This window comes from Cuculus canorus, chromosome 10 (assembly GCF_017976375.1).
Source record: "Cuculus canorus isolate bCucCan1 chromosome 10, bCucCan1.pri, whole genome shotgun sequence".
Classification (NCBI taxonomy): Eukaryota; Metazoa; Chordata; class Aves; order Cuculiformes; family Cuculidae; genus Cuculus; species Cuculus canorus.
The window spans coordinates 18,813,142-18,833,751 of record NC_071410.1 but is presented as its reverse complement, the minus strand read 5'-3'; the positions used below and the strand labels follow the sequence as shown (position 1 = coordinate 18,833,751).

The 20,610-nt window shown below is 46.7% G+C and overlaps 1 protein-coding gene across 2 annotated transcripts in view; it reads left to right on the top strand.

The window, feature by feature from the left end:
• Positions 1-20,610, top strand: part of PAK3 (p21 (RAC1) activated kinase 3) — a 151,018-nt gene that overhangs the window by 31,931 nt on the left and 98,477 nt on the right. The window contains exon 2 of one of the 2 annotated variants that reach the window (XM_054075434.1): positions 11,646-11,754. The exons of the other annotated variant lie outside the window; for it this stretch is intronic. The gene's annotated coding sequence lies outside the window, so the exon portion shown is untranslated. The remainder of the gene's footprint in view (positions 1-11,645; positions 11,755-20,610) is intronic. 2 annotated transcript variants of the gene reach the window in all.

Below are 20,610 nucleotides of genomic sequence, written 5' to 3'. Positions count from 1 at the left end.
AAGTTGGTTTTAGAATTGGCTGACAAAGGCAGTGAACTATTTAGTTATTAAGGACACTTGGATAAATGCTGGTGCTTTCTGTCCAGCAGCATCTCTTTTGGAATAGGCATTTGATTCTGTTGGATCACACTTGCTTGTTCTGCATGATTAATTTCCCCCTGCTACAATCAATCTTTTAATATTAAGGAACATTAAATATCGACCCATACTTCATATCACCTCTGTAAAATTACCGAGCAAATGTGAGCCACAGGGTAGATCTTTAACTGGAATAAATGGGCATAAGTACCCTCCATCCCTTTATAATTGTTTGACAGTTGGACTGGAGGACAGCTTGTGGGGCTTCTCACTGATGCAAAAGTGACCTGAGAAGAAGGAAATTCTTACTGTGTAGAATCTGCATCACTAGTGCTGTTATCCCTTGTAGGTCTTGCTGAATTGTGCAGTAAGGAAACATGGGGTAGGGGGGAAGAGGTGGGTCTCCATGTAGAAGGCAAAGCACATGGCAGGGTTTCTACAAATTTCTGTAAACTTCAGTGCCAGCTGCTTCTGCTATGTGTTTCAAATCCTTCAGATCCTCAGGAGAGGGGCAGCAGCACTGGGGACAGGAAAGAGAGGCTTCCCTAAGACCATACCAGCCCTTTCACCCTCTTTTCCACCTTGTACCTAAGGAGTTGGATGTGTAACACATGTGGTGGAGCCTATCGTGTCACTGTATGTGGAAGAGTAGTGAGTGACTGCTCAGGTTCTCTGTCACTGGGCCCCTTTGGGCATCATCTGAATCCCTCAGCTATGTGTGGGAGGTGAATTTATATGGGTTGTACTACCTACCTTGTGGGACAGTTTTAGTTACATGATACAGATATTTTGTGAGATGGAACTTCCCTACTATGTGTTTGGCCTTCATCCCCGTCTTTATTTTTACCTGATTGAAGCAGTCCCTCAAGCAAACCAAGAAACCACCCTCTTTTGATTCATTGATTTAGAAAACTCTTTTTAACGTGGCAGCCAGTACCTGTGTTATACAAGGCTACAGTTCATTTGCTGCACAATAACAGCACAATCTCAATCTTGGCAGTGTTCAAACCATCAAGTCCGTGTTTCTTGAGCCAACTGCTGACATAAGGAGCTTTCCACCCCTTTCATTGCCCTTTGTAAAATGTTCTTGAACTTCTGCAGAAACCTGATAAAATAAATAGCCTCTGCTCTGTGCTTGGAAGGTCCTTGGAGCCAGGTTGTTTTGAACAGGAGCCAGCCATGAGCAGATGGGCTGATAACCCTAAAGGTGTGTGAACTGGCCAGATACAGAAAAGATAGTCTGTACGTATGATACATCGGCTGAGCTGTACGTAAAATTAGGGTAGTTCAGTGCCCAGACTAAAACAATGGACCTGGGCAGTGCATGGAGAGCAGGAATGTTCTCAGTCTGCCTCGTTTACAGCCTCCCTTTTTGTAATAAGGCTGATCCAGCTTGAAGACTTCGGCTGGCCACAGAGTGACAATGACATCAGACGGACTAAGATGTCTGCCACATGAAACCTTTCATTTTCTCACCGCTTCTTCATTGCTCACCTTCAAAACTTTTCTATTGTTTTCATTTGTAAGAGGCAGCCTTCATTAAAATAGCATCCCGAGAAAATATTTAGCTGTGCGCCTCTTAATCTATTTTCCTTGCTGCTTACTTAAATGGTTAGACATTAGAAAGAAATTCTTCATGTGGAGGGTGGTGAGGCCCTGGCCCAGGTTGCCCAGGGAAGCTGTGGCTGCCCCATCCCTGGAGGTGTTCAGGGCCAGGTTGGATGGGGCTTTGAGCAGCCTGAGCCAGCGGGAGGTGTCCCACAGGCAGGGAGTTCTAAACTGGATGGGCTTTGAGGTCCCTTCCAACGCAAACTGTTCTATGGTTCTATGAATCAAAATTTTGGCATATTTGTGTGGCAAGTGTTGTGTCCAAGTCCTGTTTTATCTTCCTCATGTGGTGAAGAGCAAAATCCCCAAGCTTTGCTGACCAGTGACATAAGAAAGGTCTTGTTGTGCTTTGAAATGCTGTCAGGGTTTGAAGAGAGCTGTTGCCAGGCTACTTGACCAGTCAATAATGAATGCTCATTAATCTGTTTTCTGTTTCTTGATGACAGTTGTTTGATAGCCTGATAAATTTTATGATCGTCACTTGTGTGATGGCCTCCTGCTGCTTTACTATGTCTTTTTGTTTTAAGGAAGAGGAGAGCAAAAATTTGAGTGCCCCCGTTTCCCCTCAGCATTGGGGTTGAGGTGGAAACGCCACAGATATTTTTTTCATTTGCATCAGTTTACAAGATCAAAGTCTCTTGCAGTATTTTCTGTGACAGCCCTGAGAGTATAAATATAGACACCACAGACAGTTCCCTGGAGACTGAAGGCCTAATATGTGAATAATCTCACCTCCTACTTCATAACAATATCAGAGGAGGAAAAAAAAAAGGTGTATTATGCATACCCATAGCTCTGCTAGTCTGGCGTGTGAAGTGTGTGTGTAAATATTTGAAGGGTAGATCTCAAGTCACCATTGTGGGAGAGACTACACAGATAAGGTGATATAACTTTGTGTTGGCACTTGGTAAGGTTTTGAATATGCCCTAAATCCAGAAGCCAAAGCATGCTGGGGCTGGGCTTACAGCTCGTGCGGTTAATGCAAGGCATGGATCGTACCAGAGCTCAGAAGCATTCTGGTATTTTATGAACCGATATATGTGCAGTGTACTTAAAATCAGAAATTTTTCAGCCTGGAGAAGAGAAGGCTCCGGGGAGACTTTAGAGCAGCTTCCAGTACTGAAAGCAGCTCCAGGAAAGCTGGGGAGTGGCTCTGGATCAGGGAGTGCAGAGATGGGACGAGGGGAAATGGTTTAAAGCTGAAAGAGGGGAGATTTAGATTAGATTTTAGGAAGAAATGTTTTGCTGTGAGGGTGCGAAGGCCCTGGCCCAGGTTGCCCAGGGAAGCTGTGGCTGCCCCATTCCTGGAGGTGTCCAAGGCCAGGTTGGATGGGGCTTTGAGCAACCTGATCAGTGGGAGGTGTCCCTGCCCATGGCAATGGGGTTGGAACTGGGTAATCTTTAAGGTCCCTTCTAACTCAAACCATTCTATGATCTATAGATGATCAATCTGTCACCTAAAGGGAGGCCTCAGCTTCTGCTCAGGGCTGTCTGGGGTGGCCAGGAACCCTGACTGCCTTGCAGAGTAGCTGCCTTGGTGTTTAACACCCCAGGCTCTTCTGAAGGTGTTTTTCCTCATGATCCAACCCTCAGGGGGACTTGCTCTGGTCTCACTTTCATGCATGGGGGCATGGGACTGAGGGATTAGAGAACAAGACAGGATCCCATGCAAACACTGGCCTCCAAGTTGTGTCAGGAGTCCCAGAGCAGGGAATTGAACCCAGCTGCTCACCCAGCCCAGCCCAAGCAAACCACCACTCGACACCATAAGCCTGCTTGGTTTTGCCCCTGAGACTCGAGTTATGGCCCCACTCCTCTATTCTGGGATTTAATGATATAATTTCAAAATGTTTTGATTGATAGAAAACCGGAAAGAGATCAGAAGATCCTGCAATGTGCTAACAAATCACTCTCTTGATTTATCTGCAATGTACATCACCCTAAATGAAATGCTCTGATTTATCCACCTTTCCTTCATAGTTGTAGCAGGAGGGACTGATTTAGCGATGCTGAGCCCAGCCATTAATGTACCACCTTCATAAATCGTGGGGCACATGTGTTAAAATGGGATTCATAAACACCAGTCAGACTTTCTGATTTCACCCCATAGCTGTGAAAATGGGCACCTTGGAAGTTTTGTCAGTTGTATGAAGTATTGCCGGATAGAAGACCCTGTTAACACAGCTTAACCAGGGATTTCCTCCTTCGGAGCCTGGGGATGCTCTACACGTGTCAGTTTGGAGATCAGATCGATAATCCTTGCTTTCCCTTTCTCATTCACGAGTCAGCAGGAAGAAGAGAAGGATGGACCCAGAGAGGCATTTCTGATGGGCACATGGGGGAGAGGGGAGGGAGCGGGGCTTTGTGCCGCTGTCTCGCATAGTGGCCAGGTCTTTTATTGCCGCCTGCTTTATGTTTAGTGAAGTCAGAGGACATCAGTATGGGGAAGAGAGAGGCAGGATTTAAAGTGAGGTGGCTTAGCTACCGTGCTTCAATCTGACTTCCTGATTTAAGGTGTATTTTATTTGTAATTCTCACAATGAGGCTAATAATTTTGTAACCGAGCGAGGCAACTGTGAAGAGATTTAAGCATCCTCCTCTAGCCTCACCCCAAAAACTTACTTTCAAGCCTGTGCTATACAGAATCAGTTTTGTGAGGTATGAAATACAGCTGTGCCTTTGCCCTGCAAAGCTGTGAGCTTTCCACCTTTGTAAATTTATTTTTACACCGGTACCGGGCTGTAAGGAGCCAGAATTGTCAAGTTCTGTGTTAGAGATGTGTAATTCATGGTTTTTCATGAGGACATCCAAGGTGAAGAAGTTTCTTGTATGTAGTAGTTGATTGTAAATAAAATGACTTAATTCATAATTGCAGGTATGCATTGTTATGCTTTTAAAATGAGAGGTGGTTTGGCTGCTGGAATAAAATAGAATTTTAATTAGGTTAGGACTTAAAGCACACTATTCTCCACTACCTTTCCCATTGCCATGTAATGCCAGATAAGGCTTGATTATAATTATGGTGCCATGGGTGTTAAAGCTTTCTAATGCACATAACGATGCTTTAAAAATTACGTCTTGCATACTGAGCTCTATCATGTTGTTATCATTTCTGTCTGTCTAGATTAATCGATCATAAACAGAGCTTCAGGAGGGTTGAGCAAACTGTCTAAATGGAATGTCCTCCTGAGACTCATAGCTGGACAGGTTGACTGAATTTCTGTGACTTAACGACCCACTTTCTCCCTTGCCTGCGGTCGGATTCTGTGTATGTGATCTACAGCAGCAGGGGTAGCTGTACAAACCTCTCAGTGTGTGTGAATACAAATGGACTTTTCATTCCCCTCATCAGAAGTGTTCATGCCAAAAGGATCGCTAAATATTTGCCTGGTTCTCGGGCTTGGGGCTTGCTCGCCCACCAGCCAGTCAGAGCATCGCTGTGACAGAGGAGGGTGTGCTGGGATCTCCAAAGCAGCAAGTTTTGGCAGTGAGGAACATTCCCGGGTCTCAGGGCTGGTGACTCAAGATCTCCGCTGCACTGCGGCTGGCTGCTCAGCTTCCAGATTGCTGGAGCAAACCTGGGCAGAAATCTTGCAAAATAAGGGCTAAAGAGGTAAAAATATGGTGATTATGAGAAAGCTTTCTGTGAGGAATAAGCTGTGTCTGTCACTGAACTTTGTTGCCATTTCTAGCATTTGCCAGGACCATCCAGTGCTGCAGAGAAATATTAATTCTCCATTGTTTCCTCCAATTATCATTCTCACTACAAATAGCACTGTTAACGGTTCTGCTTTTGTCTTTAGAACTGATAACTCTCTTGTTTAACACTGTAGGGAAATCTGGGACATCACACTTCTACTTAGTAATACTCAGAGCATTAAATAGTGCAATAAAATCCTGGTTTTCGTGAAATCAGTAGCAAAGCTTTCACTGATACCAGAGGAGGCAACGTGTGTCTGTAGATGCTTTCTGTTTTTTTCCTGAAAAAGGCAAATCTAAGCCTAGTCTGATCTTAATTGATGTCATTTAAATCAAATAATTATTACGCAATGACTCTTAGATCCCAGAACAGATATGATCATCATGTAAAGGGCTGGACAAGGCAGTATTGAGCAGCAGACTCTGCTTCACGGATGTTATTATCTGAAGTCACGAGTCAGGAGAGTGCTTAATGCATGTCTAACTTCTGAGCCCATGAATAGCTCCTGTGACTTCAGTCAGAGGACTTGCATTCCTAACCTTAAGGGAGTGCTGAAATACTCTAAATCGAGACCTAATACACAGACAGTCTTTTTTGAATTTTAAGTTTCCGTGCCTGGCTGCCCTGACCTTCTGCAAGCCTGTAGAGGGCTGGTAACTGGTTTTGTAGATAGACGCAGCCAGTGCAGTTTAATCTAGCAGTGATGCTGGCCTTAAAAATCAAAACATAGAACATCCTCCCCTGGAGTCTTCTCTTCTCCAGGCTGAAAAAGCCCAACTCTCTCAGCCTGTCCTCATACAGGAGGTGCTCCAGCCCACGGATCACCTAGTTAACCTGCTAGTTACAGTGCTTTGGGTGCAGCCCGGGACACGGTTGGTTTCTGAGCTCCAGGCGCACATTGGCGGCTCATGTTGGGCTTCTTATCCACCAGCACCCCAAGTCCTTCTGGGGGCTGCTCTCAATCCATTCTCCTCCCAGCCTGTATTTGTGCTTGGGATTGCCTCAACCCAGGTGCAGGACCTTGCCCTTGTCCTTGTTGATCCCCATGAGGTTGACACAGGCCCACCTCTCCAGGCTGTCCGGGTCCCTCTGGATGGCACCCCTTCCCTCCTGCACGGTGACTGCACCACACAGCTTGGGGTCATCGACAAACTTGCTGAGGCTGCACTCAATCCCACTGTCCATGTCTGCAACAAACTGAGGCTTTGAATGAGTGACGATGTTGTGTCCTTTCTTAAGAAAAAAGATGCTGTGCTGGAACTGTCACAGCATAGAAAATAAACCCTTAAAAATAATTTTGCCTATTTCAGGCCAATTGAGTTTCCTTCTTTCTTTCTCTGCTGTGTATGCTGTAAAATGTTAAAAAAGATTTTGAGGAGATACTCTCTTTCATGTGTTTGCCTTCTTGCTGCATTCCATGTCTCTTGGGCCATAAATTGCAAATGTTGATGGGGAGTATTTGTTGAGGAAAAACCAAGCATAATTCTTTTGAAAAGTTAGAGATGGAAACAATTTTCTTCCTTTCTGATGCCTACAAATTCTAGTTATAGAGACTAAATTGGAGTCCAGAAAAAACTTGAGCACCTTTTCTCTTAACGATTTGTTTCACTGCAAGGGAGTGCTTTCGGGTAGAGTTATTCCAATAGCTTTTACAGAGAGCTTCCTGATGCCTCACTGTAGACACGCTATAGAAAAATCCCAACTGGCAATTCATCTTGGAGAGCGAGCGTGGGGCAAGCATCTGTGTTTGTGATGGAAAGGCACAAACGATCAGGGAGCCTGAATTCACCGAGATGCCCTTTTTCTCCTCTGGGCATTCCTCCTTGCAGAGCTTGCCGCATTTGTGGCCAAGTTTTAATGAGAGTTTTTTTGACAGCAGTGGTGAATGTTGACATTTTCCTCTACTATTTTCATTTTTTTTCCCCTTCATTGTGCTTGAGCTGAGCACCGGGTGTAGCGAGGAGGCTCAAGGTGCTTGATTCAGCTCCTCTGACTGCAGCTCCCATGTCCTAGAGTCTGCTTTATAAACTCCTGAAGGTGGCTGATGGGCTCCTTCCCCCATTATTTCTATTGAAAAGTGACTTCTGCCTCATCCTTTTGGTAACAGAAACAGAATTTGCATTCTTAATTTACATATGGTGTTTTTATTCTTCTTTGTTTCTTTCTAGTCCCTGATCTTGACCAGCTATTTTAATTCCTTGGTGTTTGCCTTTGAGTTATTTCTGGGTTGCAGTGATGACCCCTCTCAGTCTGTGTTTGGTTAAGCTAAAAAAAGCGTAGCCAACTCTGGTGTCTCCCTTATTCTGACTATCCTGCCCGTCTTCATCAGTCTCTGGGTTTTTTGGAGTTCAGGATGTGTGTGTTGAAGAGCAGCCCACACAACACCCTCTGTGTTCTGGCTGATTCCTCCAGGTTTCAGGCTTTGCTCATCACAAGTCACACGCGATTTTCAGGAAATACATATTTTTGGTTTATAAACCCAAAACCCAATGGCCATTCAGTGAATGCAGAAGCACATTCTTGTCTGTGCAGAGGAGGGAATGGTCTGTAATTCTTCAGAGAGCTGAAGGATGGGATAGTTGTTGGGATACAACAACTAGATAGTGTTGTCTGCTCTACTTAAGTTTAGGATTCTGCTTCTTTTGGCAGGATGCTGTTGTGTAGGAATGAGCAAAACGTTTAAATACAGTATTTATGGATTGTTTCTGAACCAACTGGTTACTTGCAAATCACAGCAGAAGCTCCCAGACCTGGCACAATCTAGTCCCTGTCGAAGCAGGGTTTGCCAGGCACAGGGTGGCCACTGTGAGCCTAATGCAGCAGGAGATTTGTGCTGTGCTGTTGTGGCACTTCAGAAAGTATCTCACTTTTCACTTAAGGCTGTTCAGCACAGGCTGAAACACAGCCTGTGGGGGGAGGTAGAAGAGCAAGCCCCGTATGGATATCCAGCCAGCAGGAAAGCCAGAACCAAATTCCAAGCTGTAAAGAAAAAGTGAAATCCAGGAAAATCTGTCCCTGCTCTGGAAAAACAGCGAGTGGAGTTACTGTGCCATTTGAAGGTGCGGGAGGTGCAGGTAGCGAGTAAGAGCTTTGATGCAGCTGGAAGCCACGGGTCAAAATTTCAGTCAGGATGACAGAGAAATTGATGGCTCTGCATCACTCTCTACCAGCTGAAGATCAAGCCTGATGTTTGTTTTCCCAAGTAAAGGGGTTCAGTCAATCTTACAGCCTGCCTGGAGAACAAAGGAGCGACAGGGTTTTAATGCTCACTCTGTTAATTGCCCAATGGCCATTCTTTCAGCACGGATCTGTGTTTATGTGCCAGAATAATTTGGGTTTGTGTCTGACACAGGAGATCTGATTTGTGGAGGGACTTCAGTCTGGGCTGTTATTCTTGGAGGACGGGGGAAATGAGGGCGCATCCTCCCTGCCCTTACAGTGTGCAACTGAAGACACCTTTCAGGTAGGAGTTGTTCTCTATTGATGGCCGGAGAGGTGAGTGACTTGTAAGCCCTTTTTTAAAGTAAAATGAGAGGGGAAGATAGGGTGAAAGTCAGGACAGAAAGCTCCTGAAGGGTTTTCTTCAGCCTAGCTTAATTTGGAGGTGACGCTTCGTACGTCTATTTAAATTAAGCCATTTCAAAGAACACCCATCCCAGCGCCTCTGATGCGCTCTTAAGACAGCAGCTGTGGGGCACGTTGGGTGACTGACACAGCTGAGGACAGGGAGGGAGGGAGCTGCAGGAGGAGCTGAGATGAGGGCTGCTTTGTCCCCTGATGTGTATGATTGCATGTGATTACCAGAATGTTGTTCATCCCTGTTTCCTTTATCACATGTTTGAGCCTTGTGTTCTGGTGTGTTAAGTCTAGGTATCTTGTATTTATGTCATGGTTTTCAGCCATCCTCCTGATCTGAGAAAGGTTTAAATGGGAATCTTCTCTGGGTGCTGAACAGTTAATAGAAAGCTAACACCTGCATCTTGCAGCCTTGTCCCCTCCAATGCAGCTGAATAGCATTTCATGATGGCAGAGAAATAATTCAGTAAAACCAGGCCCTGCTCCGTGGGCGATGAATGAAGCTCAAGTGAAGTAGAGGTCACTTGTGTTAATCTGAAGCAAATAGGATTGTGGGACTGAGGGAAGAGGGCGAACCTCCTTTTATGTACCAATTCTATAGCTCAGAGGCTTAGGAAACACTTCATAGTAAACATTTGCAACGTATCCATGCCATTAACTGCTTCCGAGAAGAGAGACAAATGGTTTTCCTGCTTCATTTTGTGCAGGTCTCGTCTTTTGGTACATATGCAAATTGTGCTGGGTGGCAGCGTCTCATACAAATAAGCTTGAAATGCAGAGGCAGCCATGCAAGCAAAATGTCTTGCCTTTCCCTGCAGCTGCAAGGAGACTTTCCTCACAGGGGGACCCGGCAGAGAGACAGCCGGATTTGTAAGGGAGCATCAGCAAAGGAGAAGGAAACCAAGAATCCTCCTAAACTGCTGGCACAGTAGCGGAAAGTGCTGCATCCATACTACAGTGCCTCTGTTTTTGATGACCTGAGGAGCACTTGGTGTTGATTTATTTGTCATTTGGTTTTGGAGCGTGTTTATCCTAACTTTTCAAGGCAAGGAAATACATGAGCAGCTTATGACTATGCGGAACTGGGGAAGGGACATTTGGGAGGAAGAGATGAACAGCACCTTTTTGACATGCAGACTAAAATGAGCGTGGAATAGAATACAGATATGAAATGGAAGCAGGCAGCTTTGCAGGAATGTTGACTACCTGTTGTAGAGACAGTGTGGGAAGGCTGGGCATTAATTGTGCTGCTCATGTTCTCCGTTCAGTTCCTTTGAGGAGCTGTGCATCATGTTTTTCCATGCTGTTAAACACCAGTTACTGATAAGCAAGTATAGAATCACCCCAATTATAAGTCTTCTGTGTCTCAAACCCCTTTGCAGTGTTTCTTTTATGAGTTGAGTAGGCATCAGACACTTAGATTTCCCAGGGACAAGTTCCCTGTTCTCTTCATTTTGGGCTGTGCTTTCCAGTCCAGTGTACCACAAGCAGGTATCTAGCAGACTAGACCGAGGCTGACTTTGAGTTTGCAGTGTCTCTTGGTCAACATAGTGACAAGACCAAATATTAATTAATTATACAGATAGGTGACAGCAAAACAGAAGAGAAAAGGGACTGGAAGTTGATAAAAGTTCATAAAGACATGAGCTTCCCTGGCTGTTGTTTGCAACCAGACCTGTCAGGAGTTACGGTTCGTTTGACCCTCCTGCACTGGAGTAAACCAGCAGCCTCTGCTCTCTCAATGTCAGAGGGGCTCTAAGCAAGTGTGTGCAGTGCAGTCCGTCGGGAAGGGGAAAGGGGTGGCTTGGCGTAATCGATTTCTTCTCCGTGTACGTGCAGACATCCTCAGTTCGAACGGACTCCTTGCTTTCAGCTAGGTGAGCTGTGAGAAAGAGTGGTTGGTACAGCTGCAGATTCTCACTGTGCCTCACTGGATCCATTCTGTCTTGCTCTTTAATCTTTTTTCACACTGAGTAATGGGCAGCATGACTGCAATGTGATGCTCTGGCTGTAGACTGCATTGTCATGTTGGAAAATGGATTGCCTCACAGCCTTCAGTCTATCTCCTGGGCTATTTCCTGTTAAAACCAGGAAAGCTGGAATTTCCATGTGATTTTGATGCTCAGAGCTCTGATGTACAGAGAAATCCTGTCTCTCTGTGTTCATTCATCGCTGCTTCTGACCCGTTCTTTTCTCTTCCGTTGTCTCAAATGCATTTGGAAACTTCATTTTCAAAGCACTATACCGTCTCATGGGCCACTGCTCACTTGGGTTTCCTTGTGTGGGCATCCTGGTTTAGTAGGAAATGCGACACTGGTTTTAAATGTTTGGCAGACAAGACAGGAAAAAATACATCTGTGAGTTATTAAGGGCGACAGTAGTGAATTTTATCTTCAGAGTTTACAGATTTTTTTCCCCCTTCTCATCTGCCAAACACTTACACTTTTCAGCATTGTCTGTATCCAGAGGGTGTCTGTCTTGGTGGGGATTTATCTTGGACACGTAGCCTGTGTGAAGCTGCCTTGGGCGCCTCCTGAATGCTCTGGCTCTGCGTCCTAGTCCTTCCGCGCATGGTAGCTTGTATCACTTTTAGCATCTCACCTGCAGTCCCTCATGAACTGATTCTGTAGTGGGAGACTTTGGTATTTCATTTTGTAACTATTCATCTTCATATGAACTGCAGGTTTCAGGAAGGAGCTGGGCTGCGCTCTTCCCTCGGTGCCTCAGAGTGTCCTTTCCCCATGGTGACAGCCCACTGCCTGCGCTCCTGACGCCTGTGCCGATGCAGCACGGTGAGTGATGGCACCGGGGGGGTTCCTGGTGCGTTCCTGATCAGACCTGTAAAGCTCACTGAAGATGAAGCAAGTTTACCCAGCTTTTCCCTGATCAGACCATTGCACTCTAAAAACAGTCTTTAGACAAAAAAAAGCTTTTCTTGTGGTAGAGTCTCCTCGGTTGTTAGGTTTTGTGTGCGGAGGTCAAATCTTTGGTTAATGTTCCATTTTTGTGGCCTGTTATAAGATATTTCCCTTCCATTCCTACTGTGTTTCTGGTGAAAAGGGAGGAGAGAGATCCTAACACAAATAATGCCCTCGTATTCCCAGCTTCACTGTGACGCAGAATCACAGAATCACAGAATCACAAGGTTGGAAAGGACCCATTGGATCATGGAGTCCAACCATTCCTAACACTCCCTAAACCATGTCCCTAAGCACTTCATCCACCCGTTCCTTAAACACCTCCAGGGAAGGCGACTCGACCCCCTCCCTGGGCAGCCTCTGCCAGTGCCCGATGACTCTTACTGTGAAGAATTTTTTTCTGATATCCAACCTGAACCTCCCCTGACGGAGCTTCAGGCCATTCCCTCTTGTCCTGTCCCCTGTCACTTGGGAGAAGAGCCCAGCTCCCTCCTCTCCACAACCTCCTTTCAGGTAGTTGTAGAGAGTAATAAGGTCTCCCCTCAGCCTCCTCTTCTCCAGTCTAAACAACCCCAGCTATCACAGCCGCTCCTCGTAAGACTTGTTCTCCAGCCCCTCACCAGCTTTGTTGCTCTTCTCTGGACACGCTCCAGAGCCTCAACATCCTTGGTTTTGCAGTTTTCAGCAGCAGGGTCTGTAACTCCAGCCATGAAACGCATATTGGTCTCCTGTGTCCATTATCATTGCTGAAGCGCAGGAACTGCTTTCTAGAGATGCCAAACACCTGGGAATTTCATTTGAAGTGACAAGCGTTTGGTGCTCCTAAAACTAGGTTTACTGTGGAAGGGAGCACAGGGAAGAAGCCTTTTGTGTCTTTGTGCTTCTCCCTCCGCTGTTGCAGGCATCTAGTGATGCTTTCCATGAGCAAACGAGGTGCCATATGGAAATTGCTGGGTTTCTTGCCCCGTCGTAGGGCTGTTCCACTCTCTCTGAGATTAGAAGCTGTCTCCTAGCTTAAAGTTTTAACTTATGGACAACCTGTACCTGTTGCCCACATCATCAAGGAAAAAAGGCAAGATGCAAAGGTTGTATTTTAATTAGGCCACAGTCTAATTAACTCACCTGTGAACACAGCCACATTGCACACTGATTTTCTTGCTCATTCCCACTTCTCTGGGGATTTGTTGCCAACCTCCTTCTCTCTATGGGAGGAACCTGGAAAGCAGGAGTTTTGAGCTGTATCTGGCAGTGCTATTGATTCACTTGTGACCTTGTGCAAGCCCCTTCGGGCTTTACAAACATAGGAGAGAGATGAGCACACTTCCCTCGCTTCTCAGCATTTACTGTGAGCCCTGATTAACACTTAGAAAGCAAGAGGCTTTAGGCTACAGGGTGTAGCAGAAGTGTATCACTGTGGGAATACAATGAATAAATGATAACATATATGGTACAGGACTTCCCAAACTGCACGTTGAAATGGTTTATTTTCATTATTTGTTTATTGCGTATAATCTATATGAGCTCTACTATACATCTCCTTAATTTTCATTACTGCTGGAGAAACCCTGGGTAGGCAACACTAATATTCTACCTCCTAAAGTACTGACTTAGTGGTACTGTGATCCCAACTACTGGGAAACTCTCACTGCTGTGTCCAACTGTTCTTTGGCTGCCAGTTCTCAGACTCCAGCTCTCCCATCACGGCCCTGTTCGCAAGAAGATGGGACAGTTCTAACCAGTGAGTCTGACTTCCCAGGGAAAACGGATCACATACTTATATCCAAAGATTTCTACTTCAAGCTCCGTAACTTCTGCTTAGGTTAGAGGATGGCATTTAGACAGGCATCCAGTGGGGATGCAGAAACTGTAAGTCAGAGAAAAATCTACTCCTTCGCCTAGATAATTATTTCCGTGGTGCATTGCTTTAGTCTAAAAATGCTCCCCTTACTTATTTCCAGCCTCCAGTCTCTGTTGTGCTTCTCAACAAGCTTTTGTTTAAAATTAAAACAGACTCAAGCACCCACTAATCTTGGGATTTTTCACTGCACAGGTACATACAGGCTGTGACTGAGATGCATCTTAACCTTCTCATTACTGAATTACAGGCACTGAGCTCATTTCAGCTGTCTCTGCAGGATGGATTATCTGGACTTTAAATTCTGCTTTTTTTAATCTCTTTTGCTAAACTCTGTGCCATCAGACACTATGCTTTTTAGAGCGAGCACCAGAACTGACACTCCAGGAACCTGGTAATGATGGTTAGTCACTTTTATCATCAGGAATGTGCATAACTCAGATACCTTTCTGGGAGAGTTTAGGCTCTAAGCCTCCTACTTTGAAGTGGCTCCTTGCAGGATGCGTATCTGTTCCTGACTCCGATTATAAGATTGTTTCCTGTGTGAAGGTGAAAAAGCAAACAGGGGAGGGTGACTGAACAGGGAGAGGACAGAAGGAAAGGGAAGGGAGTTGGGCACTGGGTGCTGTGATCTCAGGGAGGGCTGTGTGTATGTCTGTGAAGGCAATAAGAGCAGCTTGCCCTACAGGGCATTTATTGCAAGCGTAAAAGGATGAGTTTGGCTTCATGTCAAGGACAACCATGGGATGGGAACACAAATCCTAAGCCTGTGTGGCTCAGAGATGAAGTATCTCTGCTCTTTCCGGACCTTGTGTCAAGAAGACTTTATTCATCTGAGTGTGATTTTGTTACAGTTTTGGACGTGTTTTGTCCTCTGTACTCCAGTCCTTTGCTCGTCATGTCTCCGCAACCTCCATATTGCTTCTCAGTTAGATCGACACGTTCCCACTGTTGCAGCTTCTCTAATTTTGCCAGACTCTTTTCATACAGCTCCTGTGAGTGTAATTATTGTCCTGATGAGGGAGGTGCTGCATGGCTCTCCTTTAGTGGGCAGAGCCCATATAGCAGGGGCTCTGCTAAGTCTCCTCGGCACGCTGGGGAAGGAAAATAAACAATGGTGTCCAGCAGATGCTTTTGACTTAGGCTCCTTTAATGAAATATCCCTTTATGCAAAGTGTGCGGGTTTGGGATCTGTTTGCTTCTCTGTCCCAGGAAAACTGGACAGGATTACCCACATTTGTTCTCCAGTGGCTATTACTGCAAGTGTGGTGATTAGGAATGAGTTCACTCATGGCAGAGCCATTCTTTCTGCCTCTCAGCACACATCTGATGTTTTCTTTGCGGCTGCGGGCCTTAGAAAATGAGGTTCCAGGAGGCAGACAGTCTTTTGAGGAAAAAGCCAGTATATGTATATGTATATGTATATGTATATGTATATGTATATGTTGTTTGGATATTTTTTTTTTTTTAGAATCATAGAATCACCAGGTTGGAAAGGACCCACGGGATCATCGAGTCCAACCATTCCTAACACTCCCTTAAACCATGTCCCTCAGCACTTCATCCACCCGTTCCTTAAACACCTCCAGGGAAGGTGACTCGGCCACCTCCCTGGGCAGCTGTTCCAGTGCCCGATGACTCTTTCTGTGAAGAATTTTTTTCTGATATCCAACCTGAACCTCTCCTGGCGGAGCTTCAGGCCATTCCCCCTTGTCCTGTCCTCTGTCACTTGGGAGAAGAGCCCAGCTCCCTCCGTTTTGCATTTTTGCATGAAGACATAATTTTGCATTGATGTCTTCTTGTCCAGCAGAAGCATCACGAAGAACCTCTTGAGATTTCAGGTGTTTCTTTAACCATTATCCTTTCCCTACCAGGCAAACATGTTCATTTTTCTTAACCAATCCTTGTAGCAGGTTATAGAATGAATCTTCGTCATTTATTTCTTGCAGCTGATGAGAACAGAGAAGTTGGGATATTGGAGAAGGCACAGACTTTTTCCCCTGCTAGAGAGGGGTCAGGAGCCAGTGGTACCTGTGTGCTCCTGGGCTGCAGAGCTCCGCATCCCATCAAGTGGCTTTGTAAAGGTTAATTAAAAGGAAGGTGCCAGTAGATGGCACTCATGAATATACAGCGTTGTCTCAGGGTGTAGCAAAAGGTGCAATATGGTGCAACGTTCACATGGTGTATTCACAGGCAGGTCTGCAAGGCAGGTGGCCAGCACTGCAGTAAGGAGTTAGCCTTTGGGGGAGTAAGCCCAGGAGGTGGGGAGGAGCAGTTGCTGTCTGTTAGAAAGAAAACGGATGATGCCCCTGGATTTGATGGCCATCCTCATATCCCCGCCCCACCCTCCCATTCCCATTCAGGGCAGCTCATCTTTCCAGGCTTTGTCCCTACAAGGACACTGGAGGGAGGTGTAGTGATGCAGGGCTGCCAGTACAGTGGTGGCAATTCTGGACAGACAGTTTACTGTGGAGTCAAAATGGTTTTTGCTTGGAAAATTACAAAGAAGAACAGTTAGGGTAGGAAATAGAGTCCAAAGTACAGTGGGTTATTCTGCAATGCCAACAAGTATACAGGACTGGCTATGCCTCTCCATTTCCCTTATATAGAGTATGATTGATCTATTACTGTATCTCTTTGTCTTATTTATATGAGGTAGCTCGTGAAGCGGAGTTACTATGGGTTGGCCACTACTTGTGGGCCAGCACCCCTGGGGAGGCACAGCAGGGGCCAGGGCAGGTGCAGACATCGCCCTGCATTGTGCCTCCTGCAGGGCTGCAGCCCACCTGCGCCAGAACTTGGTTACTGGAGACAATAGAGGGAGGAAAATTCCTATGTTATATGTGAGCTCTTTTGTTTCAGGATTTGCTTTTTTGAACTGCATCCAGAACAGCTCAAAAGCCATGAAGCTTGAGGTGCTTTCAGTCCCAACACTTTCTAACGTAATCCACTAAACAGGCAACAGGTAAAACTTTTCTCCTCTTGTCTCCTGAATCCATTTAGTTAATCCTGAGCAGATTGCTTGGGTGCAAATCAAACATGGTTTTGTGGTCTCCTGAGGGGACTGGTATTGGCATCACGACTTTCCACCTGTCCAAGGAGTGTTGAGGGTGGCAGTGACAGAAGACAGGAGCCAGGGTGTGTGAGGCTGTGTGTCTCTGCCAGCTCCGTGGGCTCTGGCAGGCACAGGCACTGCCCGCCCTGGGACTGAGAGGAGCTGGGCTCCCAAATGTGCCTGCCCAGTGCCTGCCCAGTGCCTGCCCAGTGCCTGCCCAGTGCCTGCCCAGACCTGTTCAGTTGCTGTCTGGTGCAACAAGTGGGCAGAACTGGGGCCTCAGTCTGCTAGCAGCCTTCCTGATGGGAAAAGCAATGACATTCAGCTTCCAGTGGAAGACAAAAATGGCATCACAGGCCATCTGAGGGCACATTTTCAGCAGTCAGCGTGAAGGCAAGGTATGGGCTCTATTTCCGAGCCAGAATAGCAGGCTGTTCCCGGTCCATGGGACTTGTCAGCCCAGTGATGATTAGTGAGGTGAAAGCAAAGGCTGCAAAGCTCCTCCTGCCCAGCTCTGGTGAGAAAAGGTGATAAGGATCCATTGTGCAACCAGGAGATAGTTGGCAGCAGTGGCATGAAGCAATGCCGGTCCCTTTTGCCATAGCAGTTGTCCAGATATTTTGTTCACAGCTGTCATTCACCCTGCTGTGCAGTTGATCTGTTCTGGACCATGCACCATCTCAAAAGGCGCACGGCTGCCACGTAAAATCAGATGGGATGGCACAAAGGCTGTGTGCAAGATTAAGTGTGAAAAGCCATTTTGCTGGTACAGGGCATGGGGGAGGCAGGTGGGGAGGAGACTGGGCTTCCAAAGGGCAAGTCAGCCTCCTCTCCCCTCTTTCTTCCCTCTCTCCAGACACTGGTAGGTGTAGCTAAGGCTGTACAATCACTTAACCCCTTGCGTGGAGGAGGAGCTGGGCTTTACGTGTGCCAGCCTGAGCTGACAGATCAGATATCTTATAGGAGGTGGAGCCCATGGCTGCTGTGACGAGCTTGAAGGAGGAAGGACTGAGTCTCTCTGATGATGTCTGAGAGAAGGCGAACAGAGACCTTTGGAGCTTGGTTGAAAGCCGTACTGCCTGTGTCTTGCGTATGTTTTTCTGTGTTGCATACTGCAGCCTAGGCTTGATGTGTCTGCCCTGTGCACACGGAGAGCGGCGGCTGATGGCCTCTACTACAACTGGACCTGCAGGTGTTGGCTCCAAGAAGTGGGTGTGATGAGAGAGATCAGACATGGCTGAGGTGATCCCTTGGGACCTTCAGTCCAAGTTAATGGGAGCTGAAATATTGGTGATGGGTGAGCCCATCCTGCTCGGCAACACAAGTCTCTATTTGCCAGCTTTGGGTCTGTAACCACATGTCACATCATCCTCTGAAGAGTCCTGGAGCTGCCCAGTGCCGCATCAATTCATAGCTTTGCTCCAAGGAGCTGCTGTCTCCAGAAATGGCTCCTTACCTGCTCTTGGCAGGGCTGTGCGCAGCCCTCTGAGATGCAACAAAGACAGCATTTTCCACAAGGATGGTGCTTCTCTTCCTCAGATGATGAGGAATTTATGTGACATTTCCTCCCCTGCTTTGCTGAGACTTTCTGAACTTACAGGATTTCCTATCCTCGCCAGGGGACAGCAGTTATTCCCGCAGGGACAAGCACCCATTGCCTCCCTGAGCAGTCGCTCGCCCTTGGGCTGTGCAAGATAATTGGCCTCTTTCCCTGGTGTAGAATGAATGGCTGTGCGAGACGGCTGATGAGAAGAATCCAGGGTAGCAACAAGATTAAAAATATGTATGAATAAACATCTTGTTCAACTGCAAGGATGCACTGAAGCGTAAGAGTGTGGGTCCCGCAGTAAGCCAGAGGCTGAGCTGGCATTCAGCCTGGCAGTAGCACAGCAAAGCAATGCTTGAGGAGAGTGAGGGCAAGAGCTGAGTCTTATTTACACTGGTGTAAACTGGAGTAATGTCATGGAATCACCTATTACATTTGGCTACGTCCTGGTGGATGGAGTCCAACGCAGATACGTGGCGTCAGGAGAGCAGACACTGAATCCAGTACTGGCCTCTGGCTCTGTTCCTCTCTGCCAGTGGCCTCAATACAGGGTAGTACCTTTCATTATAAGGATTGTTTGTATGCAGCCGTTATCTGCTTACCAGATACCAAGAGCAGGGAGAAAGATCCTGAGTGTGGTGACCCTGTCCTGGTGGGCTCCTTGGGGCACTGGCAGAAGCCAAGCATGATTGTCAGTGAAAGTGTCAGAGTGACACAGAGGTAGAGTGGGTGCGCCAATGAAACACGGTGCGTTTTCTTTCATAAATAATAATGTAAAGGTATTTAATTTTAATTTCTGTTGTAAGGGTTATTGTTCTTGGCTGGGTTGGGTCCCTGTAATACTTCACAAAGTGATTTCAGATAGTTGAAGGCTGTCAACACACCCCAGTCATTTCCCTCTCATTCATGGAAAGAGTTTTTGAGAGGAAGGTTTATGAAATATCCTTGCATCGGAGCAGCTCAGACTGGCAGGGGAACTTATCAGCTAACTGCAAAGGCACTTTCAAGACAAGGAAGGCTACCTCGGTACATTGGCTACAGGTTGCACATATACAAACTGAAGAGATGAAGGCTTGCTGTGAGATCTCTTCACAGAGAGAAATTCATTTGCTCACAAAAGGAGACAGTTTGTGTTGATATGCTGGGTTTACCATGGACCATAAATCCCTAAGCTTCGGATTTCATGGATACCATTATGGCAATATCTCACGGAGATGGGTGTTAGTGGAATAGTTGGGCAGCCATGCAGGTTTGCAGCCTCTGTGATGCATGAGAACACTCACACACCACTGTTGTGACAAAGATTCCCTGCCTCCATGGGAGCTTCTTGACTGCTTGGATGTGAGCAGGCCTGGGGAAGGGGAGCCTGACCTGGCACAGCAGTAGCACAGAACAGGTGGAAAGCTTCAATCAGTCCCTGTCTCCAGTAGCATTGATGTCACATTTTTATCTTGGACATCAGACCCTCCAGCCCCATCCCATATATTTTGCACAGGTTGGATGGAAAATGGATTAACAGCCCTGAGGAGGACTTGGGGATGTTGGTGGACGAGAAGCTTCACATGGGCCAGCAATGTGCACTTGCAGCCCAGAAAGCCAACCATATCCTGGGCTGCATCCAAAGCAGTGGGACCAGCAGGTGAGGGTGGGGATTGTACCCCTCTGCTCTGGTGAGACCCCGCCTGGAGCCCCGCATCCAGCTCTGGAGTCCTCAGCACAGGACAGATATGGATCTGTTAGAATGGGTCCAGAGGAGGCCACAGAGATCATTCAGAGGGCTGAAACACCTCTGCTGAGAGAGAGTTGGGGTTGCTCAGCCTGGAGAAGAGAAGGCTGTGGGGAGACCTTAGAGCAGCTTCCAGCGCTGAAAGGGGCTCCGGGAAAGCTGGGGAGGGGCTCTGTATCAGGGAGTGCAGGGATAGGGTGAGGGGGAGTTTTCAGCTGAAAGGGGAGATTTAGATGAGATCTTAGGAAGAAAATGCTTTCCTGTGAGGGTGATGACACCCTGCCCCAGGCTGCCCAGAGAAGCGGTGTTCACCCATCCCTGGAGGTGTTCAAGGCCAGGTTGGAAGGGATTTTGAGCAGCCTGATGCAGTGGGAGGTGTCCCTGCCCATGGCAGGGGGTTTGGAACTGGATGGGCTTTGAGGTCCCTTTCCGCCCAAACCATTCTATGATTCTCTGATTAGCAATTCCAATAAAAATAATAATTGGATTCAGGCCATTGTAGTTAACATTTTAATGTCAGCTGGGGATTTCTTCGTGATCCCAGCTCT